The sequence below is a fragment of the Phascolarctos cinereus genome, unplaced genomic scaffold, assembly GCF_003287225.1.
Source record: "Phascolarctos cinereus isolate Bilbo 61053 unplaced genomic scaffold, phaCin_HiC Scaffold_3;HRSCAF=262, whole genome shotgun sequence".
Taxonomy (NCBI): Eukaryota; Metazoa; Chordata; class Mammalia; order Diprotodontia; family Phascolarctidae; genus Phascolarctos; species Phascolarctos cinereus.
Window position 1 is genome coordinate 88,159,400 of NW_027555736.1, and position 27,884 is coordinate 88,187,283.

A 27,884-nucleotide genomic window follows, 5' to 3' on the forward strand; every position below is an offset into this window, starting at 1 on the left:
CAAGCTCTTTTAATAGCAAAGCATTTCCAGTCCATACAATGATATCATTCTGGGTTCCATGGAAAATGTTACAATAGAAATAACACTGATCATTGACCTTCTGTTTATAAGTATCAAGTAAGGCACAAACAGGGAGATTATGCTGGATAAATGTAATCACTGCGACAGCTAGGTGGTGCAGTGGATAGAGTGCCAGACCTGGAATTAGGAAGACTCCTCTTCCCAGAGTTCAAATCTGGCCTCACTTACTAGCAGTGAGACTGGGCAAGTCACTTAACTGTTTGCCTCAGTTTCCTCATCTGTAAAATAAGCTAGAGAAGGAAATGTCAAACCACTCCAGTATCTTTGCCAAGAAAACACCAAACAGTTGGACACAATTGAAATGATTGAACAACAATAATAGGTAATCATAACTGTGATAAAGAACATCTAGTGTAGAGACTAAGACTCAGAGATGGGGAACCTGTGGATTCAAAGTGCCGCACTTAGGGACCTAGAGGGCCACATGTGGCCTCAAGGCTACAGGTTCCCTCCACCCCCACCCCCGGGCCTAGTCAAGCAGGATTTTGTGTGAATAGTGAAATGCTCTAGATGTCCTCCAGATGATATCACATTGAATGCTTCAACTCCCCATGACATTTCACTACCTCTTAAAAGAGATTTGTAATCACTTAGAAGAGTTTGCCTTGTCCATCCACATGGAAAGACTAAGTGGATGAGGAATGAAAATGTAGCAATAAGCTATTAGCTAAATTGATCCAAAAAAAAGAGAGGAAAAAATAAATTGCCAATATTTTTAAAAAATCAAAGAACAGCAGTGAATGTAAAGAAAAAAAAACAAAATGGTATTAAAAACCCTACGTAGTTATGTTTCAACAAAATTTAAAACAGATGAACTAGATTAATTTTTTAAATAAACAGAACACATAGATTAACAAAATAAGAACCTATCAAATCTCTCTTTAAAAAGTGAGTAATCTACAAGCAAAATCTCAAGAGAAACGACAATTCTTAGAATAGACAAATTTACTAGTCATTTCTCAAACATTTAATTTTATGGTATATATCTTTTTTGAGAAAGAAAAAAATAAAGAACTGTTCTAAAAAGGCAATATTTAATTTATGATACAAATCTATCCTGATAATCAAACCAATAAGATATAAAACAGAAGAGAATTATAACCAATATAATTATGAATATTGATTTTAACATTTAAATGAAATTCTAGAAAAACAAAACAGTAACATATTCCCTTTCATATTAATTATGATCTGCTTGAATTAATATCAGTGAGGCAAAGATAATTCAACAGTAGGAAAACAATTAGCATAAGCAAGTATATTTATAACAACCACATTATTTTATTATTGGGAATGGGAAAATACTTAATAAAATGCTGTACCCACTTATATTAAAAGTGTTAAAAATTAATGATTGCAAGAGACTTTACCTCAATAAGATTAAAAGCATTTTCCTAAAATTAGATCAACCATTGCCTGTAATGAAAACACGCTAGAAATTTTTTTTTCCCAATAAGATTCTAGCAAAGGTAAGATGTCTCCTCTCTATTATTATGTCACATAGTACTGTAAATAGCAAGAAGACAACAAAAATAAATTAAGAGACTAAGTATTGGCTAAGAAAGGGGAAATTATCTCTATTTGCAGATGGCATAAAGATCAGATTATAAAATCCTAGAGATCCAACAAAAATTAATAATTCAACTGATAGACTCCATAATCTAACAAGATAAAGCCTACAAAATCACCAGCTTTTCTTTAATCTACTAAAACTATAATTATTTGTTCTTTTATAAATACCAGAAGGAAGAGAGAAAGAGGTACCACATAATATAATAAAATTATTCAAGCATATGAATGTTAAATAACCATGTACTTAGGGAACTTCTATTAACCCTACAACAAAACAGTATTTACAGAAATGTAGAAAGACCTAATATTTAGAGTAATAATCAATGTTTGTGACTTGCCCATATTGATATAATGAAAATATTTACACTACCAAAATTAATCTAGAAATTTAATGCTAAAGCAATTAAGCTACCAAGGTGATGATTTATAATTAGATAAAACAATAACATTCATATGGAGAATTAAAGGATAAGAATATCAAGAAAAATAATTTTAAAAGTAGAAATGAAGGATGATTGTAATTGTTAAATATCAAATAATATTGCAAACCAGTAATTCTTAAAACTATGTAGTATCATATTAATAAAACACATTAAAATGGATTTGACACCTTAGAAGTTGATCCATGCAAGAACCTAGTATAGGATATATCCCCAAAAACATACCATAAAGCAAGAGATTCTTTGTTTGACAAGAGTTTCAAGATAAACTAGAAAGCAATTTTGTAGAAAATTTTGTAGATGGCACAAAATTATTCAATGTGGATAGATGAACTAGATGTAAAAAATAAGTCATACCATAAAAATTTGAAGAGAATGTAAAATTATATATTCGACAGTTCTGGATAGATGATAAATCTGTAGCCAGCTGTAACATAGAGATTATTTTAAAAGATGAAGTAAACAGTTTCAACTATAAATAATGCAAAAGCTTTTGTGCAAACAAAATCAATGCAGCTAGAATACAAAGAAAAGACATGGATAGGGACAAAATATGTTTATTAAACATCTATAATAAATGTCTACCACCTCCTCAATCTTTAGGGAATTGAGATACATATGAACCATTATTTAATTGATGTGATCAAAGGATAGAAAGAAGAAAAATTAAGCTATTAATAGCCTTTTTTATAAAAACTGTTTAAAATTACTAAGAAATGCAAATTAAAATAATTTTAAAGTATCAAATCAAGACAATCAAATTGATAAAATTAATTAAAGATAGAAAAGTTCAATGTTAAAGGGACTATGAAGCATAATTAAGCTAATTCACTGCTACTACAGCTGTAAATTGGTCTATTTTGTCAAACAATTGGGAATTATATATGAAATTCTCTTTGACCCAGAGATAACACTATTGAATTTATGTCCCAAGGACACTGATAAGGAACACATACATACATATATATGTACATACATTTATACTTGCATATACACACATAGGCATGATATAGACATATTCACAGTAGTAGTATTTTTAATAATTAAAAAAACTGAAAAAAATATGGACCCAACAACTGGGAAGTGACTGAGCAGATATTAGTATTTGAGGCATCTTGCAGATAGGGAACTGCACCTGGAGTCAGGAAGATGAAACTTCAAATTCAGCCTCAGACATTTAATAGATGTATGATCCTAGGCAAATCACTTAATCTCTGTTTGCTACAGGTCTCTCATCTGTAAAATGAGGATAATAATAGCACCAACTTCCTAAGGCTGTTGTGAAGATCAAATGAAATGATATTTATAAAGCACTTTAAAGCACTACATAAATATTTATTAGTATTAGAATTGGTATATAAAATGAAATTGAATGGAATACTATTGTGCTTTAAGAACAGACAGACATGACACACTTGGAGAAATTCATATGAAATGATGCAAAGCAAAGAAAGCAGAAACTAAAGGACAATATACTAAATGACGACTATTTAAATGAAGACAACAAAGGATGAAGACAACATATTATAAAAGACAATAGTACTCAGGTTTTATGCAGGTATCAAATTATTGAAGTCAAGGCAAATATACACATTCACATTCACATACACACACACACACACACACACACCACACACACTCACACACAGATTCACCAAGAATTGGAAAGTTATTTACATTGAATCATGCTGTTAGAATTTTTAAAATGATGATATATTTGTTATGTCTTCATGTAACTATTGTTTAATGTCTAAAACTGAATGTCAGATAAATTTCTTCATTTGTGAATGTGAAAAAATATTTTCAGATGACATAAAATCATTATATATCATGGGTTGAAATCTTAGAATTTTTAGATATTGGTCCTAAGTCTGCCTTTTGGAGCTCCATAGGCCAAATCTAATATTCCTTCCACATACTATAATAGCTGGCATTTATATCATGATTTATTTTCTGAAAGTAGCCTGTTACATCATGTGATCTTCACAAAAACCTTTTAGGTAGATGCTTATATTACCATTTTACACATACAGAAACTGATGCTGAGAGTGATTTGCCCAGTACTTTATCAGAGGCAGATAAGTGGTGCGATGGAGCTGGACTTGGAATCAGGAAGATGTGTGTCCCAATCTAACCTCAAACATTTACTAACACTGTGACCTTTAGCAAGTCACTTAAATTCTGCCTCAGTATCCTAATCTGTAAAATAGGTATAAGAGCTCTCACTTTACAGAGATGTGGAGATAAAATAAGATGTTCATAAAATGTTTTACAATCATTAAAGTGCTCTATAAATGCATACTGTTATTGTTGTTATCCACTGTACTCCCTAGCTACCTACATAACCCACAAAAATATTTTCTGACAGATGCTGTATCTTTCCTGAGACTTTTCTTTTCCATTCTATACATTCTCCTTTCTTCATCTGATTGTCCTATTACATGATCTATATATTTGTCTTTGTTGTTTTGCCTTTCTTCTTAAAAAAATTTCCAATTACATGTAAACACAATTTTTAATGTTTATTTTTTAAAGTTTGAGTTCCAAATTCTCTCCCTCTCTCATCTCCCCCCCATTCAGAAGGCAAGCAATTTGATAAAGGTTGTATATGCGAAATCATGCAGAACATATTTCCATAGTAAGTCATAATGTGAAAGAACACACAGACCCCTCACCCCCCCAAAAAAAACAAGGAAAATAAAATTTTAAAAAATATGCTTCAATCTGCATTCAAACTCCATCATTTCTTTCTCTGGTGATGCATAGCATTTTTCATCATAAGTCCTTTGAAATTGCCTTGGATCATTGCATTGCTGAGAATAGTGAATTATTCACATTTGATCATTGTGCAATATTGCTGTTACCATGTACAGCATTCTTCTGGTTCTGCTCATCTCACATTGCATCAGCTTATGTATTTTGCAGGTTTTTCTGAAAACATCCTGCTCATCATTTCTTATAGCACAGTAATTTCCTTTACAGTCACATACTGTAACTTGTTCAGCTATTCCCCAGTTGATAGGTATCCCCTTAATTTCCAATTCTTTGCCAACATGAAAAAGAGCCACTATAAACATTTTTGTACGGATCAGTCATTTTCCTTTTTTTACCTCTTTGCAATACAGACTTAGTAGTGGTATTTCTGGATCAAAGGGTACTCACAGTTTTATAGTTCTGTGGGCATAATTCCAAATTGTTCTCCAAAATAGTTGGAGAACTTCACCCACAGTACATTAGTCCCCCAACTCTACCACATTCCCACCAACATTTGTCATTTTCCTTTTCTTTCACATTAGCCAATTTGATAGTTGTGAGGTGGTACCTCAAATTTGTTTTAATTTGCATATCTCTAATCAATAATGATTTAAGGCATTTTTATGACTACCAATAGCTTTGGTTTCTTCTTCTGAAAATGGACTTTTCGTATCCTCTGACCATATATCAATTGGACAATGACTTGTATTATAAATTTGACTCAGTTCTCTATGTATTTGAGAAATAAGCCCTTTATCAGAGAAACTTGTTATAATCTCTTCCCCACCCCCTGCCAGTTTTCTGCTTTCTTCTTAATCTTGTCTGCATTGGTTTTGTTTATTAAAAAAAAAAACTTTTTTAATTTAATGAAATCAAAATCATTCATTTTACATCCTACAATGTTCTCTGTTTTGGTTATAACTTCTTTCCTTGTCCATAGACCCAACAGGTAAACTTATCCCCTTAATTTGCTTATGGTACCACCCTTTATTTCTAAATCATGTACACATTTTGATGTTAACATGGTATAGAGTATAAGATGTTCGTCCACACCTATACTCTGCCAAACAGCTTTCCAGTTTTTCCAACAGCTTTTGTCAAACAGTGAGTCCTTGTCCCAAAGCTGGGACTTTTGTGCTTATCAAACACCAGATTACTATGGTCATTGTCTATGAGTCTTGTCTACCCAATCTATTCCACTGATTGACTGCTCTATTTCTTAGCCAGTACCAGAGATTGTTTGGATGATTACGACTTTATTGCACATTTTGAGATCTGGTGTAACTAAGCCATCTTTATGTATATTTTTTTCATTAGTTCTTGACCTTTGTTCTTTCAGATAAATTTTATTATTTTTTTCTAGCTGTATAAAATACTTTTGGTAGTTTGATTGGTATAGCACTGAATAATTAAATTAAGGTAGAATTATCATTTTTATATTGACTTGTCCTACCCATGAGTAATTAACATTTTTCCAATTGTTCATTCAGATGTGACTTTATTTGTGTGAAAAGTATTTTGTGATTGTTTTTATATTGTTCCCTAGGTTTGTCTTGGCAGGTAGACTCCTAGGTATTTTATATTGTCTACGGTTATTTTAAATGGAATTTCCCTTTCCATATCTTGCTGCTAGACTTTGTTGGTAATATATAGAAATGCTGATGTTTTATGTTGGTTTATTTTATATCCTGTAATTTTGCTAAAGTTGTTGATTACTTTAACTAGATTCTTAGCTGATTTTGTAGGTTTTTCTAAGTATCCTATCATATCATCTACAAAGAGTGATAGTTTTACTTCCTCATAAGAGAAATTAATATTTACTATTGTATTAAGAACTAATTATTAATTTGTTATTCACCCTTTTTCTTTTATTTTTGTTAAGTCCCAACTCCTAAAAAGGTCAGTCAGTCTCTGAAGGGCACGGCTAAATGATGAGATTACTCCTAGCCTTCAACACACCTGCTAGGTGGGAGCTGAGCAGGATCCCACCCCACTGGGAGACCATATTTCTGTTTAGAGTATAAGCAGAATCTAGTCTGGGTAAGCCTTTGCCTGGGGAAAAGAGTCCCCTGTCCTTGTTCTCCTCCATTAGAGTTTAGGGCAATCCAACTCATGAAGGAAAAAAAAACAGAGAGAGATCCAAAAGGAAATGGCTTCCCCTGCGCAGATGCCTTGAAGCAGCCGAGTCTCATTATGAAGCCATGTTCTCAAAAGGAAGAGCTGAAAACTTTTAGCCCACCTCCTCATTAAATGTCCAGCAATCAGGGTTGAATTTCGTTTTTCAGGGGAGTTCCCTTTTAGGAGGGATTAAGGTGATTCAGAGATTCCTTTTGAGTGTTTGGTTGCTGAGAGAAAACAATGATTGTCAATTTATTGATTGCCAGCCAGACTAATTAATAAATGGATTATTGATTACCCAGAGGGTTTTCTTTCCTCACACTCATTGCCTATTCTAATCCCTTCATTTTTTCTTCTCTTACTGCTATAGCTAGAATTTCTAGTACAATATTGAATGATAGTGGTGATAATGGGCATCTTTGCTTCACTCCTAATCTTACTGGGAAGTCTTGTAGTTCATCCCCATTACAGGTAATTCTTGTTAATTTTAAGGAAAGCTCCATTTATTCCTATGCTTTTTAGAGCTTTTAAATAGGAAAGAGTATTGTATTTTGTCAAAAGGGTTTTTTTTCTGTATCTTTTCAGATCATATAATTTTTGTTGTTTTTGTTATTGATATGATCACTCATGCTGATAGTTTTCTTAATATTGAACCAGCCCTGCATTCCTAGTACAATGATGGTTTCCATCTTCTTTATCACCTTAGTTAACCTTGTGTAGATTATCAGAGCTGGAAATGACCTCTTTTGTTATCTAGTCTGATTCATATTTTCCTCTAACAATAATATTAACTGACATCTCTATAGTTCTTTATATCCATTCCCTCATTTGATCCTGTGAGATTTCCTGGAATCCTATTTGTCAATATCTTCTTAAAATGTGATTCACGGAATTGAACATAATTCCCTAGTCATAGCCTGAGTAATACAGGATGCAGTAAGTCTGTTTCAATTAAAGCAGTCTAAGATTGAATTTTTTAGCTGCTTGTTTATATTGAACTTTCTTTCAAAAAGAAACCTTAATTCTTTTTTTAATGCAAACTGCTGGTACAACAGATCTCCTTTATTTACATTTCGGGCAGATAATGTTTCAAAGCCACATGCAGGACTTTTCATTCATCTTGGTTAGGTTTCTTGTGTGTAGTTCCAATCTACTATTCTAGCTTCTCAGGAGATTTTTGGATCCTGTTTCTGTCATCTAAGCTATCATACCTTGAGATATTCCATTTGTCTACAAGTTTGGCAAGGATGCTTCTATATCTTCTTTCAGGTCATTAACAATTTTTTTAAGGCAATTGGGGTTAAGTGAGTTGCCCAGGGTCACATACCTAGTAAGTGTCAAGTATCTGGTCTGAGATGAGATTAGAACTCAGGTCCTTCTGACTTCAGGGCCGGTGCTCTATCCACTGTGCCATCTAGCTGCCCCCAATTAACAATTTTTAAACAAGAATTTCTGCTTTATGTGAACTGATAATGAAAGAGGAAATAAGGGGTTATTAGTTAAAGAAGAGATACAATATTAGCAGTCAAAATTAGATGCTATTTGGGTTGGTGAAGCATTGCATAGTCTATCATTGTGTTCAGATATGTTTGGATCTTGTGGTGTAGGAAAGTTTTTTTGCACATGCAATAAATAGAATAGATTAGGTACACAACATCAGAATCAAAAAGACAAAATAGCATAGTATTTGTTAATCCTATATACAGACATCAGTTACTGGGTGAAGGATGCACTTTTTGACAAAAACTGCTGGGAAAATTGGACAGTAGCCTGGTAGAGATTATGTTTAAACAAGGACATACCATACATTAAGATAATTTACAAATGGATACATGACCCAGATATAAAAATTCATTTACTGAACAACTTAGAAGAGCAAAGAAAAAATACATCTCAGATCTAGAGTTCACGATTAAATACATCCATTGTGATAAACTGTACAATTTTATGTAAAATTAAAAAGGTTCTGTGTAAACAAAGCTAATGTAGGCAAAAAGTACAAGGCAAATAGGCAACTGGAGAAAATCTTTGCAGCAGGTTTCTTTTTTAATTTGTTTTTATTTTCAGTTACAAATCCTCTCTTTCTCTCCACCTCCTCTCCCATCCATTGAGAAGGTAAGAAATATGAAACACATTATACATATGAAGTCATGCAAATATATTTCCACATTAGCCATATATTTTTTTTAGAGATCAAGAAAAATAAAGGAAAAAATACATTTCAGTTTGAATTCTGAGTCCAGTTCTTTATCTGGAGGTGGATAGCATTTTTATAATGAGTCCTTTGGAGTTCTGGTGGATCATTATATTGATTAGAGTTACTAAGTCTTTCACAGTTGTTTATCTTTACAATATTGCTATTACCGCATACAATGTTCTTTTGGCTCTACCCGCTTCACATCAGTTCATATAAATCTTCTTAAGTTTTTCTTCAACTTCTCCTTTCATTATTTCTTATAGCTCAATATTATTCTATCACTGTCATATGCCATAACTTGTTCAGCCATTGCCCAACTCATGGGCATCTTCTTAGTTTCCAATTCTTTACAACCACCACAAAAAGAGCTGATATAAATATTTTTGTACATATGGTCATTTTTCCTTTAATCTTTTTAGAGGATTGACCTAGTAGTAATATTCTTGAGTCAAAGGATGTGCACAGTTTTATAGCCCTTTGGGCCTAGTTCCAAATTGATCTCTAGAATTCTTGACCAATGATGCATTGAAATACCTATTTTCCCACATCCCCTCTAACATTTGTTATTTATCTGTTCTGTCATCTTAGACAATCTGATAGCTGTGTGTGTGAGAGGTACCTCAGAGTTGTCTTAATTTGCATTTTTCAACTATTAGTGAGAGCGTTTTTATATGATGATTAATAGTTTTAAATTCTTCCTCTAACAAGTGCCTGTTCATATTCTTTGACTATCAATTGGGGAATGGTTTTTATTTTTATAAATTTGGCTCAGTTCTGTTTATAATTGAGAAATTACACCTTTTAACTTGCTCTAAAATTTTCCCCATTTTCCTGTTTGTCTTCTAATTTTGGTTGCATTGGTTTCATTTGTGCAAAAACAAACATAATTTTACGTAATCAAAATTATCCATTTTACCTTATGTAAACCTTTCAGTCTCTTGTTCGATCATGAACTCTTTCCATATCCACAGATCTAACAGGTAATTTCTTCCATGCTCCCCTAATTTGCTTATGCTTAAGAGATTATCCTTTATATTTGCATTTTTATTCATTGTGAGTTTATCTTGGCATACGGTATGAGGTGTTGATCTATGCCCAGTTTCTGTGAGACTGCTTTCTAGTTTTCCCAGCAGTTTTTGTTAAATCATAAGTTCTTACCTGTACTTCTGGGAACTTTGTATTTACAAAACACAAAACTGCTATGCTCACTTGCTTCTTTATATTGTGTACCCAATCTATTCCATTGCTCAAGCACTCTCTTATTGAATACCAAATTATTTTGATGATTACCACTTTGAGGTATGTCTGAGAGCTGGTATTGCTCAGTCCCCTTTTAAATTTTAAAAATTAATTCCTCTGTGGAAGTTTCTGTGATAAAAGTGTCATATCTAAGATATATAAAGAACTGATTCAAATTGTTTAAGACTGAGAACACTTTCCCAAGAGAGAAATGGTCAAAAGATTTGAATGGGCAGTTTTCAAAGGACAAAACTTAAGCTATCAACAATTATATGAAAAAATGCTCCGTCACTAATAATTAGAGAAATGTAAATTAAATCAACTTTGAGGGTCCATCTTATACATATCAGACTGGAAAAAGATGACAAAATGCTGGAAGGGCTGTGGGAAAATAGGTCTACTAGTATATATTTGGGGGAAGGCACAGAATGTGAACTAGAAGCCATTTGCATCTATGCCCCCAAAATTAACTAAACTGTGCATAGATTTGACTTAGCTTTAGATAGAGTATAGGCCTAGTAGTGAAGAAAACAAAGATGAAAAGGGTGCCTATAAATGAACAAATGAATAAATAAATATATGTATGTACATATGTATGCACGTATGTATGTATGTGTGTGTTGCAGGTTTTTTCATGGTAGCCAAAAATTGGAGATCAGGGGGTCTCCTCCTATTTAGGGGAATGGCTATACAAATTGTTATGCAGAAATATAATGGAATATCATTATGCTATAAAATAATAAAATAGATGGTTTCAGAGAAATCCAAAAACATTTATATACAGATAAAGAGCAAAGTGAATAGACTTGAATAATTTATAGTGATATCATTATAGTGAAAAAACTTTGAAAGTTTTCAGAAGTCTTGTCAGTCAATGCATTGATAAACCATAAGTCTAGAAGATTGAAAAATGAAACACACCACTCATTTCTTGACAGAAAAGAGATGAACTTGACATGCAGAAATAAAGACATATTTTCAGACATGGCCAGTGTTAGGAATTTGTTTTGCCAGACTATGTCAATATGTATATATTGGGGGCATATGTATGTACTCATCTATCTATCTGTTTTTATTTCCTCTATGGTGGCAGAGAGGATAAGGCTAGTGGAGGGCACAGATTAATAAAAAAGAACAAATATGGTTATGGGACATTACATTTTTTAATATAATTTATTGCTGTTCAGTGGTGTTGCTCTTTATTAAAACACATTTATTGAGCAACATTGCCAAAAAGGAATGATAAAAATACACTGTATCTTTTCCTATTTTAAAAAAAGTATTTCAAGGCATGGCTTTAATGGGGCAGGACTGCTGTTGCTATTACTGTTATTGGAAATACATGAAAAGTATTTACTGGAAAAAAATGTAAGTGAACAGGATTTAAAATGTAGATCTTCCATATTTTTTCAGTCACTGCTTTGCTAAGACACGTTGGCTTGAAGTAAATTAAAATTTAAAAAAGGAAGCTAGTAATTGTTAGGAGTATCAAGTAAATCAATTCATTTGGGGATAACAGGTAAAAAGAATGCTAGTATTATTTTCCCCCAAAGCAGGTGGAATTTGGGTATAAACCAAAAACCTGGAATTAAACATTCTTTCAAGTATTTTGAATCATTCTTCTAAGAAGATACTGAGAGCCCTTGACATGCTTTGACATTAGTGATGGAAGTACCCACACTGCTGAACTCATGGCTCCACAAAAGCATTTCACTTTCTCTCAGCAGGCACATGTGAAGCTGGTAGTACATGAAGACCTTCCAGTACTTAATGGAAAGGCTTATCCAAGAAGGAGTAGATTCCCTCTCCACTTCAAGTTATTTCTCTGGCTGGTTATAAGTGGGACAGATGATGGCTTATGTGAAGGATCCCAGCCTCTAGGCAATCAACAGCTTTATTTACAGAGTCAGAGAATTCTTGGTACATAACAGTCCTTCTACTATTGCTCTGAGTAACATCAAAACACAACTCTGTGAGACAAAGATGAAGGTGATTATTTTGAAAACTATAATCCACTCAAATAATATACATACATGATTGAGACTGAGATTACTCCACCACAGCATGGGCCCAAGAGCTTTATAGAATTGCAGTGACTTTCCTACACATTCATTTATCTGAATCATACTGTAAGGATTCTCTATCTTTTAACTGACCAGGCACAGAAGACTTTGAGCCTCCTTGGTAATGGACAATATTCCAACATTAGAGATGATCTAGTTGGCTCAGGCTATTGTGGCCTGGAGCTGCCCTTTGTATTGAGCCTATAAAAAAGAAGCTGAGTGCTCTATTAAATAGAGAAAATTGAGAGTAATCTATAAAGAGAACTGAGGAAGACCCAATTGGGACAGGCCTTTCCTCTCAACCCCCTAACCCCGAAGGTGCACACGAGCACACACACACACACACACACACACACTACTATCACTACTATGTTCCCCTCATACTCTCAGTCAAGAGATGACAAAGATGGAATGGCCCTGGCAGAGACTTTCAGTCCAAGAAAGCTTCCAGGTACAGTAGAAGAGTAAGAGTTCCTAGACCAAGCTGTACAGAGGTAGTGGTGGGATCTCCCAGACATGGAGAGGGTGAACAACATGGGAAAACAGTAGGAGTTCCTGAACCTCAAAATTCTGCAGTGATAGTGTTCTTAGACTAAGAACTATGCACATTCCTTTAAGCCAAAAGAGCAACAAGTAATTAAGTTATGATGCAAAGAAACAAACCTCAGGCTTTATCCTCCATGATAATCCAGACAGACCAGGTCCAGTGGTAAAGAAACTGCCTCTCTAGAAACCTTGAATTAGCTTTCCTTTGGTGGTAGAGCCTGGGAAGGAGAGATCCTAATCTTTAGGATAGTACTTTAGACCTGTATGTAGGTCCCTGGGGTGAAAGATGAGACTCACCAAAATCTGAGGAGGTAACCTCTAACAACCCCAAGTTTTTTCCTTTCCAAGGGGAGTCTAAATCCTGGGGTGGGGGGTAATAGCACAAAGCTAAATGCCTATCTAAGTCCTTGGGCTAGAAGGTGGGATTCACTGGAGGGAAGGAGAATGCCTTTGTTGCTGTGGAATCCATGGGTCATTTTTGTTTTCTGTAGTTTTTCTCTAGGATAAAATAAAGGCTTTCCTGCATTGAAATGCATTGTTACCTTGAGTGCTTGCACAGGAGCCCTTTTGTTCATATCTATAAAGATCTATTCATGAAATAGATTCTGAATTTCCAAGAGGAAACTCTGGGTGGGGACAAAGTGAGCCAAAGAGAAACTATTTGGAAGGCAGATCTAAAGATCAAACCTAGTACACCTAATCCTAAAATTAGAGATGCTAGGCTATGGGTTATGACTATCAGCACAGTACCAGGCACATAGTAGGTACTTTGTTTATTGAATTGAATTGAATCTTCTTCAGAGTTTTGCTCATACATATGGAACTGCTCAAAACTACCTGATTATTAGGAATATGAAACAAAGACATCTTTGAATGAGTCCCAAACCTGGCACAAGGCTAGAATGGCTTGTATTCAAATGAATGTGATTAGCTGTTTGCCCTATTTTTATTTTTATTTTTTGCCATAAGTACAAAGAAGAATGAATGGGTATGCAGTACTTTTCACCCCTTCACAGCTACACAATTTCACATATAGAGCTTATAAACACAAAGCTTGTGACGCCTAAACAGATTAATGATTCTGGCTTCACTGTCTCTCTGCATTAATTCTCTCCATATTCACTTTCTCTAACACTAGAGTTCGAAGGCTTGAATGCACACTGCTAAACACACAGCAAAGATTCTTGGTGTGACAGTTCTCCACCATGGGCTACGTAGTTAGCATCAATATATTAAGTTTTTGGACTTGGAACTTGCCCCACAGCCCCATGTGCTATGATGAACATAGGATTGGCTCACTTTAACTACATTTTAGGTTTTGTACAGGTCAGGCTATTTTCAAGACATTCTAGGGGGAAAACAATTTCCAATATGCTTTCCCAACCACTCTACTTTCTAATCTCTTCTCTCAAGCCCTCTGTTGGGGTGTGTGTGTGTGTGTGTGTGTGTGTGTTTGAGAGAGAGAGAGAGAGAGAGAGAGAGAGAGAGAGAGAGAGAGAGAGAGAGAGAGAGAGAGAGAGACAGAGAGAGTGCTTGATACAGTAGAAAAAAAAGTGGGTTTAGAGAACCTAGATTCAGATTGCCTCTGCCTTTTACTACTCATGTGACCCTAGGCAAGTTGCATAATCTAAGCCTCAGTTTAATCATCTGTAAAATTAAGATGTTGGATTAGGTGGATTTAAGATCCTTCTCAGCTCTAGGGGAAAAAAAATCCTATGATTCTAAATAGGGATGAAGTAGAGAGAAAAAAGATTTGAGTAGTAGCAGGGAGGAAAGAGGGATGCAGTAATGTTAATGAAAGTTTTAAAGCCCTGGAAATTACCATCCGTTGATTGGGGATTCCTGTCTTCTGCAGAAATGTAATGTACTCCAACATAAGACAAACTAATTTAAATCAAAATTGAAACAGGGCAATAACATCTCATAGCATTAATGCTGTAAACTAATTTTCTGGTTATAAAATGTGCAAGGATTCTGTTTTGGCTTTTGCTTACAATACTTGGAGACCTGAGCAGGGTACTGATGGCTTCTGTTCATTCCCACAGGCTGTTCTAGCCATCCTACATAGGCACCATGGGTAGTTTAACAAAATCAGGTGGCCCTGTCAAGATCACTCAGAACACAAGGACTAGGGAAACATTCTGCTTCTCCCAAATGGAATCATATTCTTTGTGGATAGCATTGTTGACACACTGGAAGAAAAATGCAGCATGAGTATATATACATTTACACATACGTGTGTGTGTGTGTGTGTGTGTGTGTGTGTGTGTGTGTGTGTGTAGAAGAGAGGTGGGATCTAGACACATTGGCACTTATACCCAGGGTGGGAATTGCCAAAACATGTAAGGAGATAAAGCAGAGCAAACAGGACCGATATATTTTGGGGAAACTGACCAAAATAAATCAGCAGTTAGCTGAGTCATTGAATTTAAGAACAAAGGTAGGGGAGGGTAACCAAGCATTATAATATGGGGGTATCCAAGTATTATGACTGCAATGGTTTAAGGTGTGTGATTTGTTATGCTTGTTAATATGTGTGTGTTCTGCTGGCCACCCCACTTCTCTAGGAAAAGCAGTCAAGAAATGTGTAATGTTTATGATTTCTTGAGTTTTTTGTCTGTCTATAACTTCCCTATTCACTTCCCTAGACCTGGACATATTTTCTTTTAACTGGTGGATGTGGCAAAGAAGACCCATTTTGAATGACGATGAAAGATGTACTTAGCATTAATATGCATATGAGAATTCTCTGAGCAATGTCCTCACAAAGGATACGAGTATGTAAAAAAAACACAGAAGGATCCCTGCTAGGAAAACATTGTACTGGCTCATAAAGATCCATCTTCCACTGGCCACATTTAGCACCAGGCTGTGTCCATACAAGCGAATCGTAATCAAAGAATTTCAGCACTGGAGGGGACCTAATCCAATGAACATCCAAAAAAGAATCTCTTCTACATTACAGCTGATGACTGTTCCTTCAGCTTTGGTTGGAAATCCTTCACTTAAGGGAAACTCACTATCTCCTAAGGCAAGACATTCTACTTTGAGATAGTTTTAATTGAGGGGGAAAAGTGTTCCCTGACATTAAGCCTAATTTTGTTTCTTTGTAGCTTCCACCTATGACTCCTAGTTCTGATTTCTAGGGCTCTCTCGCAAATGCCAATCCATCAAATATTTTAAGGCCACTATGATGTGCCCTCTAAGACTTCTTGAAAGGAATCATTCCCAGTTTCTGCAACTGATCCTCGTATGGCATATTCCCCAGTTTTTCCTTCTTCCTGGCTACACAATTCTAGATGAGTCCCAAATTGAGTTTTGTTTTTTTTTTCTAAAATGGAATTCCTAGAACTGAGTACAGTGCTCTAGGTGTAATGTTTTGTTGTTCAATTGACTCCTTACTGGAGCTTTCTTGACAAAGACACTGGAGTGATTTGCATTTCCATCTCTAGCTCATTTTATTTTATTTTTTAAATTTTTTATTTTTTAGGCAATTGGGATTAAGTGACTTGCCCAGGTCACACAGCTAGTTAAGTGTCAAGTGTTTGATCTGAGGCTGGATTTGAACTCGGGCTTCAGGGCTGGTGCTCTATCCACTGTGCCACTTAGCTGCCCCTCTAGCTCATTTTATAGATGAGGAAACTGAGGCAAACAGGGTTAAGTGACTTGCCCAAGGCTGCACAGTTAGTTTCAGAGGCCAGATTTGAACTCAGGAAGATAAGTCTTCCTGACTCCAGGCTTGGGACTCTACCCACTGAGCCACCTAGCTGTTCCAGGTATAGTATGACTAAAGCCCAAAGGAGAGAGACCTGTGTAGAGTATAGTCAAGTAAAGTGAACGAGACTTTATTAAGCACCTACCCTGTGGCAGGCACTATACTAACTTCTGGGGACATAAAGGCAAAACAAGTCAAAAAAATACTCCCTGCTTTTAAGGGACTCATAGACTCATGGGAGAGACAACATGAGAACTACTGTGTACAAATTAAGATGTGAGTAGAATAAATTAGAAATAATCTCAGAGGGAAGGAACTACCAGGAAAGGCTTCTTATAGAAGGTGAGACTTTAAAGAAGCCACAAGATAGCAATGTGCAGGGAGAGAGCTCCAGGAACAGAAGTGTTATTGATATTCTTACTTGGATACCTGGGGAGAGGGGAATTGGTTGCCAGATGTGGCATGGAGCATGGTGAAGATCAAAATAGGTAGAAATGGAAATTATATTGCCATTAGGAAATATCATAGACTAGCTAAAATAAAGACAAAATAGATGTAGCATTTGGGAAATGGATCATCAGCTTGACACAGAGACATGATAACGCTGTGATGGGAAGTTCCATTACCTGGAAATACGCTGGAGCTCCCTCTAGGTTAAAAGCAGATTTCCTAATAATTTCTTGCCTCACTTGGATAATAATTTCATCCTTCAAAAGATGGAAAACCCATCAAGGGGCTTATGATCTGTATCCCAAATGCGACATATATTTTGTCTTTCTATTCAGGTAGCCTATGAGGATAAATTAAATAAACTGGGCTTATTTGGCCTAGAGAAGACAAGACTCAAGGGAAATCTGATAATTGCCTTCAAATATTCAAAGGGCTCTCATGTGGAGAAGTTGCCAAAGTTGTTCCATTTGACCCCAGAGGACAGAATGGAGAGCAATGGGTAGAATCTGTAAAGAGGAAGATATAGTCTCAGTGTCAGGAAAAGATTTCTTAAAATTTGAACTGTTCAAAAGTAGAATGGATGGCCTTGAGAAGTGTTTGGACTGCCTTCTTCACAGCTCTGCAAGGAGCCGGATGACTGTTTATCAGGTATAGCGTAGTGGGGATTCCTTTGGTAAACTGGTTGGACAGATGGCCATTGAGCTCCCTTCCAACTCTCCAAGTCTTTAGCTATGATCTTTATAATAAAATCACTCTCCACTTTCCACCCATTCTCCTCCATCACATAAAGCATAGCTTTACAGAGTCACATTCTTGTTGTAGAACTAGTTCCAATGAAGTCTCAGTGATACTTATGAGGTCAAATATGATCAGACTTCTAGTTCATCTTACTTGTTACCTATACTTTGTGCAATTTCAAAGAGCTAGGAGGCCAGGGATTTTATTTCTGACTTTTTTCTTTGCTATTGATATTATTTCCTCTTAATTTCCAGTAACTATTACTATTCTTCTCCTTACTTTGAACCTACTCTCCATAGTACCTAGCTGATGGATATACATTGATAGCTTTGATCACTCCCTCCTGCTTTTCAGTTCAAAGTAATTTTGCTTAGTTTTTCATAACTAGACAAATTTATTCTACAAGACTGTTGTGTACTCCATCTTTTGCCAGAGGCCTGTGATTCCTTTCAAACTATGGTCCAGAAATCCAAATCCCATTCTCAGACATCATTTTCTTTATCCTTGTTGTCTTCCCAAATCTGGCTCTTTCTGCTAAATTCCTTGCTTTTGACTACGAGGGAAAAAAAATTAAAATGAGGAAAATACTGCCTTTGACTGTGTGGACTTCATTTAGTTGCCTGAGAAGTTTTAACTTTTAACATTGCTTTTCCTTTAGTCACTATCATTTATGTCCACATGAATCACTAGAAATGGATAATAGTCATCTGGTTGAACAAGTTTGGGGAGTTTTCTCTTTTAGGTGTTGGATTCATGCCCTAACAAAAATGCTAACCTATTGTATTTCCAGATCAATATATTGCTACCTCAGAACCCTCAGCAGGGCATCTACAATCACTACTACTCATCTCTTCTTCCTCTGAATCTTAATGAATTATCTCTCATCTAGCATCACCTGTGAATCCATACCATCATTTCCTGGAGGACAAACATCTTCTTTCTGATTAGTGTCCAATTCTACCTCTTTGGAAAAAGACACATTTTTATCAACTCTAAGTGTTCAGTGTTCTTTCTTCCCTTTCTCCTTTATGTAACATTTTTTCCCATCCTCCAAAATCCTAAAACAGATCAAAGCTCTCCACTATCTCTTTAGAATATTTTTCTTTGTAAGATGTACATGTACATTCACACATCATATACATGTGTGTAATTTGTATATTTTCAAATAATATTTAATTTTCAATTTTCCTCAATGACTTGAATATTAGAGGGATGTTCATTAAGTCTTTCTATCTTCTAGGTGGAAGACTAGTTGCCTTTGTGACACAGGTAGCCCTTAATTGGTCATGGCAGAAATACAAGTGTTCTACTCTCTATGCAGTTTGATGAAAAATTCTCCAGTTCTTCATACTTGCTTAGAAGTAAGATTCTCAATTCTCATACTTCTTCCTAGTAGGTCCCCTGTGGCAAACTACATAGGAACATTTTTAGCTCAGGTGTCTTCACTCTTTTACTACATTAGACTTTGACAATCATTCCCAACTTCTTTTCTCTTCCCTTACTGAACTATTACTTATTTATCCTTTGGCCTACCCTTCTGCTCAAATTCTGCTACCTCTTCTGCTCAAGTTTTCCTTCTCCTTCTTCTGCTCCTCCTTTAGAACTTCACCTTCTTCTCTTTCTCTTCCTTCTTCTTAGATCTTTTCTCATCTTCCTTTCAGGTCCATCAATGTATCTTCAAATTCTCCCAAATATTTCATCCCCAAATATATTCTCTGGCCTTTCTCCCAATTTCAAAATCCTCAAAGTCACTTTCACAATTACTTCTCCTTTGAACTGAAGTCTTTCCCCTCCTTCTCTCATATAATCTTCATGAATGGACAGAATGCACTTGAGTCAATGGTGATGGTGTTAAGTGAATCAATTAATTTGGTTATTTCAGTCATCTTAACAACCAAATTGAATTGGTATATTAGATAATCATTGGACTACCTAAAAATGTCCATGAAGACAACTGAAAATACTTAATTGATTCTACCAAGTTCAGTGTCCCAATTACAAAAGAACTAGGAACAAACTGAATCGTTGAACACATTTCACCAACAACTCTGTCCTACACTCTGACTCCAACATACAAAATCAATTGTATATACTTAACTTCTATAGTAGAATGTGAGCCTCTTGAAAGCAGAAATTATTTGCATTTTGTCTTTGAATATCTGGCACCTAACAGTATGGGGAACACAGTACTACTTAATAGATATGTGCTGCACTGAATTTGTTAGAATGTAAACTCCTTGAGGCAAGACTGTTTTCCTTTTTGTCAGAACCTAGCCTTAAACATAGTAGGCTGCTTAATAAACGCTTGTCTTTGAAGGAATTCCTAATGCTTATCATAGTACCTGGTACATAGTAGGCATTTAATAAAAGTTGATTGATTGATTGATTGATGAAATAAACATTAGTAGCCAAAGTACAAGGGTATACCCAAAAGAAAAACAAGCCATGAAAGTCAGCTGGCTGTAGCCTCCAGAGACAGGCTTTCAATGACGACGACCATTTCTAACTATCAGTGCCTTGGCTTTCTTCTCTGTCTTCGCCGTGCAAATTCAAATGAGATAATGCACTCCAAAATGCTTATCCTTCCAAATGAAATTGCTCCCATTTAACTGCTCTTGGATCATTGACTAAACATCTGAACATGGAGACCATCATCTTTATGATCCCGAAATAAAAAGGGATCAGCGGTCTGTCACTATAGTTGCCAGTGCATAGACAGTGCTATGGGGGAGGGGGAAACTAATATTGCAGAAAACTTGGTAGATATTTTCAAATTACCCCACTTCGATGCGAATAATTAACCAAGGGGAGAAAAACTTAATAGCTTTATATTGCCAATATATTTTGTGTTAGTAATTTTTTCACACGAAGAGAAGTCCAGCCAAGGTTGAAAAATGTGAAGCAATGTTATCAATGTAATGATAAATTATTATAAACGTACTAACATTGAATGTAAAGGTAGTTATGATAATCCACTCTGGTAAATCTACCCAATGCAGGCTGCTGGAGGTCTTTTACTGCTTACACATACGTGCACAAATATATTCATATATGTGTATATATATCGTGTGTGTATTGTCTTGGTATTTCCCTTTAGTGAGGTTCATTTCTGTCTTATGTAAAATGAGGGATTTGGAAAAGATAATCATCCATCTCTAGTGGCTTCTAGAGGACCTACGGTTCAGAGTCAAAAAGGGCTTTGGAGGAGACTTTGGACTGCAGCAAACCCTACCTAAGCATAAATTTTCCTACTGATGTTTCTAACCAGTGATCATCCCCTCTTCACTAGAAGACTACTAGTGATAGAAAGTGCATTCCCTCCCAAAAGCAAACAATTCCTCCTTCGGACCTCTATGCAGAAAAGTTCTTTCACTTTACACAGTTGCTGCTCCCCAGACCTGGCATTCTATAGAAGTACTATGTCTCATGCTTTCACACAGGCTGTCCTCCTCACTTCCATCTCCAGCTTCCTTCAACGCTTAGCTCATGGGCAATTTTCTTATCCCCCTAGTTGTGTTACAGCTCCCTCCCTCCTCAAATCACCATCTATACACTTGAATGTTCATATATTGTAGCTCCCTAATAGAATGTAAGCTTATTGAGGGAAGGACATGCCTTTGTTTTTGCGCTGATATACCTTGTGCCTGGCATAGTACTTAATTGAGTGTGCATCCACACATACACCTACATTCTTCTTGTGTTATTTAATAAATCTAGAGGGCGCTTGGTAAAGGAATTCCCTGAATTAATGCAAATTGAAAACTATTCTGCAATTTACATTCTTAGAGAATTTCTTGGGGTACTAAGAGTTTAATCAACTTGACAACGGTCACAAAGCCAGAGGAAGAGCTTGAATATAAGTGTTGCTAATTCTGAAATTGATCTTCTATCTACTATGCCATGGTGCCTTCTTTCTTGCATATAATAGAACAAAATGTGCACAATACAATTTCCCTCTGGATAGAGACACCACCAAACGAGATAAATTCTCTTGTGTTTGCTGATGTTGCTATCGACCTTGGCTATATATCTTTAATAAATTCTTGTTGGATTGGATTTCACCCTTTGTTGCTACTTCTAGTCTAATTCCTGGTCTCAATGACAATCTTTCCCCAGTTCCTTCAGATGATTATCATAACATAGTTGTGAACTCCTCCCCATCCTGGATTATGCTCCTGATGGATATGCTTAAACTGGTCAATGTCCTTTCTAAAACATGGCCCCCAGAACTAAATGCAATGTTTCATGTGACCTGATCAGGATACAATATAGTAGGACTATGTAACTACTTCCCTTGATCAGGACATTATGTTCATGTTAAAATGATATATTTTACATTTACTTTTTGGCTGCTATATCAACTGTAGGCCCAGTTAACTTGTAACCGAATAACATTTTTTTTTTACCTGAACTGTTCTTGCTCCACATCCCTCCCATCTTGTATATACGCAGTTGATTTTTAAAAAAAACAAATGTGGCCATTAACATTCATTCCTATAGAGCACCGGCCATGAAGTTAGGAGGACCTGAGTTCAAATCCAGTCTCAGACCAAACACTTGACATTTACTAGCTGTGTGACCCTGGGCAAGTCACTTAACCCCAAGTGACTAAAAAAAAAATGAAAAAAAAATACATAGAGGAAAACATTCATTCCTATTAAGGTTTATCTTGTCTAATTTAACCTCACATCCTAACCTAGATGAATCTGATTTGTATTTTTTGATCTTGACTCTGACATTCCTTCATTTATGTGTCTTCTAAAAATCTAACAAAGATGCAATATGCACCTTCTTCCAAGAATAAAAACGTTGGTGAGATCAGGGCCAAGAATAGAATACTGTAGCATTCTCCCAGATTTATACGAATCTACTAATTATCACTCTTTGGATCTGATTGTTCCATTAGTTCGAAATCCACTAAACTATACTATCATTGAGTACATCCTTTGTCATCTTACTGTTAAATGTCTTCTTTAAATCCAAGTATGCTCTGTCTATAGCATTTTCTTTTGATCTGCCAATCTAGTAACAATGTTCAAAAAGAAATGGAGTTAGTATGCCATGACTTATTCTTAATGAATTCCTGCTAGTTCCAAGTGATTACTACTTCCCTAAGTGCTCATAAACCATTCTTTTAATAATGTTTCTAATACTTTTGCCAGGAATTGAAGCTTACCAGAATTTATACAACAACATTATGAAATTAGGACAGGGTATACCTTCATAGAACTTACAATTTAATAAGGAAGATTAGACACAAATAAATATGGTGCAGCACAGTAAATACCTGAGAGGGGTCATAGCAGCCATCTAGTTCTACACAAACATGACAGAAATCCTTAGTATAATATATCTGACAATTGGTCATGGTATACAATAACTGTACTCACAAATACACTTTCAGACACACACACACCTAGATATTAATATGTATGTATATATATGTGTGTGTGTTTGTGTGTACACATATATATATGTATATATATATATATATATATATATATATATACATACATACACACATACGAATATAAAGAGAACATGAAAAGCTTGAAAAATAAAATGGGCAGTAAGCAAAAATCAATCTACCATTAAAATAAGCCTACTTATTAAAAAAATCATTGGCACAGAAGATCCATTCATCTACATATATTTGTATCAGTATATATTGGGGAGTTTTCCATTGACTGCAGGGATTGGTTCTGATCAGGAAACTGGGCAAAACAGACACACTGACGATGGCACAATATAATTTCCCTCTGGATACAGACACCACCAGAATGTGACAAATTCTCGTCTGTTTGTTCATGTTGCTATTGACTCTGGCCATATATCTTTAAGCCTGACATTTGAGTTCTGTTGCAATCTGGTGCCATGATTCTTTTCCAGCATTTTCACATAACTCTTTACTCAGGAGGGGGAATAAAAAGGTAAGTCATCATTTCCCATGCATGAGGCATTCATTGCCTGTCTTTATTGCCTCTAGGCCTTTCTCCACATTGTGTCCTTTGCCTAAAATGCTTTCCCCTCAAATTCTGATTATCGAAATTCTACCAAAACTTTTAGGAGAATAAAGATAGGACCTAGGATTTATTGGTACAGAGAACTCCTGGGTGAGGAAACTCCCTCTACTAATGCAGATTATGTAGTAGGTTATATCTATAACTTATCATAAGAGAGTTTTAGAACACAGAGATTAAATGACTAGCCCAGAGTCATAGAGCCAGTAAGTTTCAAAGGCAGGACTTGAACTCACATCTTCCTGAGTTCAAGGTCACCTTTTTAACCACTTTACCATACTGTCTCTCCTTCTGGAACTTTATTAAAAATCACTTCTTCTATAAACTCCTCCTAATTCCTCCTAAGTAGAAAATAATTCCATTTTACTTCACGTAACATTTTGTTTATATCTATCTTATGCATGTGGATTATAAGTATCTGTGTATGTGCTGTATATCCCCTTCTAGATCATTAACTTCCCCCGAGGACAGGTACTGTGTTTTACTTAATTTTCATGGGGCCTATAAAATGCTCTGCATATTTTGTGGTTATTGCTTTGTTCAGTTGTTTCAGTTGTATCCAACCCTTTGTGACACAATTTAGAATTTTCTTGGCAAAGATACATGATGATTGGCCTTTTCCTTCTCCAGCTCATTTTACAGGTGAGGAACCAAAGTGAAGGGAATAAAGTAACTTGTCCAGGGTCACATAGCTAGTAATTTTCTGAGGCCAGATTTGAACAAGGAAGATGAATCTTCCTAACTTCAGACCCAGTAATCTATCCACTGCAATACCTAGCTGCCTTGCAAATAGTAGACTCTTAATAAATAATATATGTTGAGCTAAAGGAAAATTTTTAAATGACTCATGTTGTGCTCAAAATTAACTTTAGTGCTAGTTGTATATATTGCATTTGCATTGTCTTGTGCTTTGGTAGAACTTGGGTGCACACTCCTAAATTATGAAGTCCCTTACTTTCTCTAAAATTGAACATAAAGATACTACATATTTCAGCAGGTGATAACATATATGACTAGATATAGTTCAAATGTTCAAAATAAAACATTTGATAATTTTAGGGGCAAAATGTTTTTAGCACAGGGAAAAGGACATTTTTAGAGGGTGGCTTCCAATAATACAAAAAATATGATACTTATAGAAGCTCAAACTTTGCTATTAAAGTTTAATTTCAGGAAAATCAAAGGCACATTCACTTTTGAAATGTTTCATCCATTTCCAAAATCGAAAGTGGTTTCCTGAAATCAGGTAAAAAGTTTTAAAGAATATTTTATGTTTAGAAACCCACTGACTCAGTCCATTACTATCTAGATCTTGGATAAAATATATGATAAGCTACCAGTGATCATTAAGCTGGATCAAAATTAAACAGGATGGGGAAACGGGCTGGATTGCATTTGAGGAATTGCATGCTGTTTTTTAATGACTCATGGTTGCTCTTTGACACAAAAACTCATCTTTTCAAAATCAATATTTCCCAGTTATGTTTTATGACTGCTCATCAATGAATCCTAACATCTCAGAAAAACTCCAACTGGCAGTGAGCCAGAGGTCGATGGAAAGATACATGGTGGGCATAAGCAGGATATAACGCTTTACCAATGATGGTTTGTGTGACAAGTGGTGTTAAAGACATAATTAAAGAATGTTGGACCAGAAAATGAGATGGGCTGGTAATTTGAAAAGATGTAAGGATAACACAGGAGCAGCCTGATTTACATTTATATCCATAAAATTTGTTAAATTAACCAGAGAAAGGTTTCTTGCATGTTGGGCTTATGAGGAATACAAAAGATTTGGCCCATATCACAAGATGAGAAGAAATGGAAGTGGATTAGTGGGAAAGAAGAACTCCTATGAATGAGATCATGGTCCTTTGAAAGACGGAAGCAAGAGGAAGAGATTACCTTACAATTATAATACACTTGAACCCCTTTATAATGCTTCTTCTAGAGAACAACACTAATATTTGCCTTATAGGATAACTGCATCATGGCTTATTTTGTCAGAGAATTCTTTTGTTACAGTTTAGGGTACATTATTTAATCTACAGTACGTCAGAATCCACAAAATTAATGGCATTACACATAGTTCTAGAGACAAAATATGATTATAAAAAGTAACATGGCTGGTTTTCTAAAAAATAAATTTATTATTCATAACTTATTCACTTAAATGAGAGGTGTCTGCTTCACATAGGAGCCCTTGGGAGACCATACATCGATTTCAATGATGCTACCATTAATTCCTCAGTTGTCATTGGGCAATGGTTGCTTTGATTGTTGCTTTTAGAATTTACAGCGTGTTATTTTGAACATCCTTGTGGTGGGAAATCTTCATCATTTCAGGACAGATTTAAATTTTAGAAATCACGAAAGATGACTCAGAACAAAATCCAGTGAATGAGGCTGGTGATCAAATTGGGCAATAGCAACATTATCCTATATTGAAGTATAAGATTCAGACCTGAAGTGTAAAAAGGCTCATCCATTTGATCTGCAAGCAGATTACATAGAAGAAATCGGAAAATATTTTTGGGGGCTAGGCAATAGAGTTAAGTGACTTGCCCAGGGTCACACAATTAGTTAAGTGTCAAGTGTTTGGTCTGAGGCCGGATGTGAACTCAAGTCCTCCTGAATCCAGGGTCGGTGCTCTATCCACTGTGTCACCTAGCTGCCCCCTGCAAAATATTTTGAATGATTGACAGTTCCATTGGCAAAAGTACACAAAGGAATTTCTTTGAAGGATGATTCTCACTCTAGGTTCAGAAGGGAGAATGGGGATATGCAAAGTGAACAAACAGAAGAGAGCAAAGGAGACGCTGTATATATACAACGAAGGGCATATTCCCCTGGGGAAGTCTCCAGAGCACTAGGACTGTAAAAGTCTGCTAAAAGGGGAAGGGTGGGTAATTATAGTGGCCTTGCTACTATGGTATTCATGGGGGCTAGCTATTAAGAAGGAAGCTAGTATATCTTGCACAAAAATGATTGGTAGAACTGACCTATACATGGCAGCAAGAGAGCATAGAAAGAGAGAGAGCAATTAGAGTACAAAGGAGAGACTAGTTAAGACTGGGATGGCTGCAGCTGGCATGTTGGGGTCCTGGGTCTTTCTGATCTCAAGCCAGTATTGTGGTGATAGGTATTAGGGATGGAGGGGTAGAGGGAGTTCATGGCTGTCTGTGTTAGTCTAGATTCATGGCTCATGATACTCCAGAATCCATATATAACACATACCAGAACTGGAGGAATAAGTCTCCTTATATCAACATGAGAACTGAGGTCAACTTTACCCTAGAGCTGTCTATCCAAAGGATATCAGGGGAGCTTAGTCCCAAACCCCTCTCTCCTGAAAAAAGGCAACATCCTCCACCCATTCTGTGAACTGTACATTCCAGTTCATTTGTTAATGAAAAAATCGGTTCTGTTGTTTCATAATTTTACCTGATATAGAAATGTGTGCTTTGGTCTTCCTGATTGGTTCCTTCATAAATCTTTGTCTTTCAGAAAATAAAAGAGCTCAGGACACTCTAAAGAATGTTTACACAAAACTCAATATGAGGGGCAGCTAGGTGGTGCAGCAGATAGAGCACAGGCCCTGAAGTCAGGAGGACCTGAGTTCAAAATCTGGCCTCAGGTCACACACTTGACACTTACTAGCTGTGTGACCCTGGGCAAGTCATTTAACCCCAATTGCCAAAAAAGAAAAAGAAAAAAGAAAAAACAACTTCAATATGATTAAGTAGAAAAGGAAATCCACACCTTGTCCCACAAAGCATCGTTTAAAAAGCTGATACAAATAGCCCACATAAGGAGTTATACCCTTACCCACAGGTGTTCTGCCCATAGGAATGTAAATTTGGATTGCTGAAACCTCACAAGATATCATGGAGTTTACAGGCTAGATTTCTTTTTTGAAGGACCTGAAATCTACATCACTCTGACTCTCCC

General features: G+C 35.7%; 1 protein-coding gene across 1 annotated transcript in view; it reads right to left on the reverse strand.

Moving 5' to 3' along the window:
* The window catches only part of PLPP4 (phospholipid phosphatase 4), a 214,346-nt gene that overhangs the window by 14,050 nt on the left and 172,412 nt on the right, over positions 1–27,884 (reverse strand). The gene's annotated exons all lie outside the window — the stretch shown is intronic.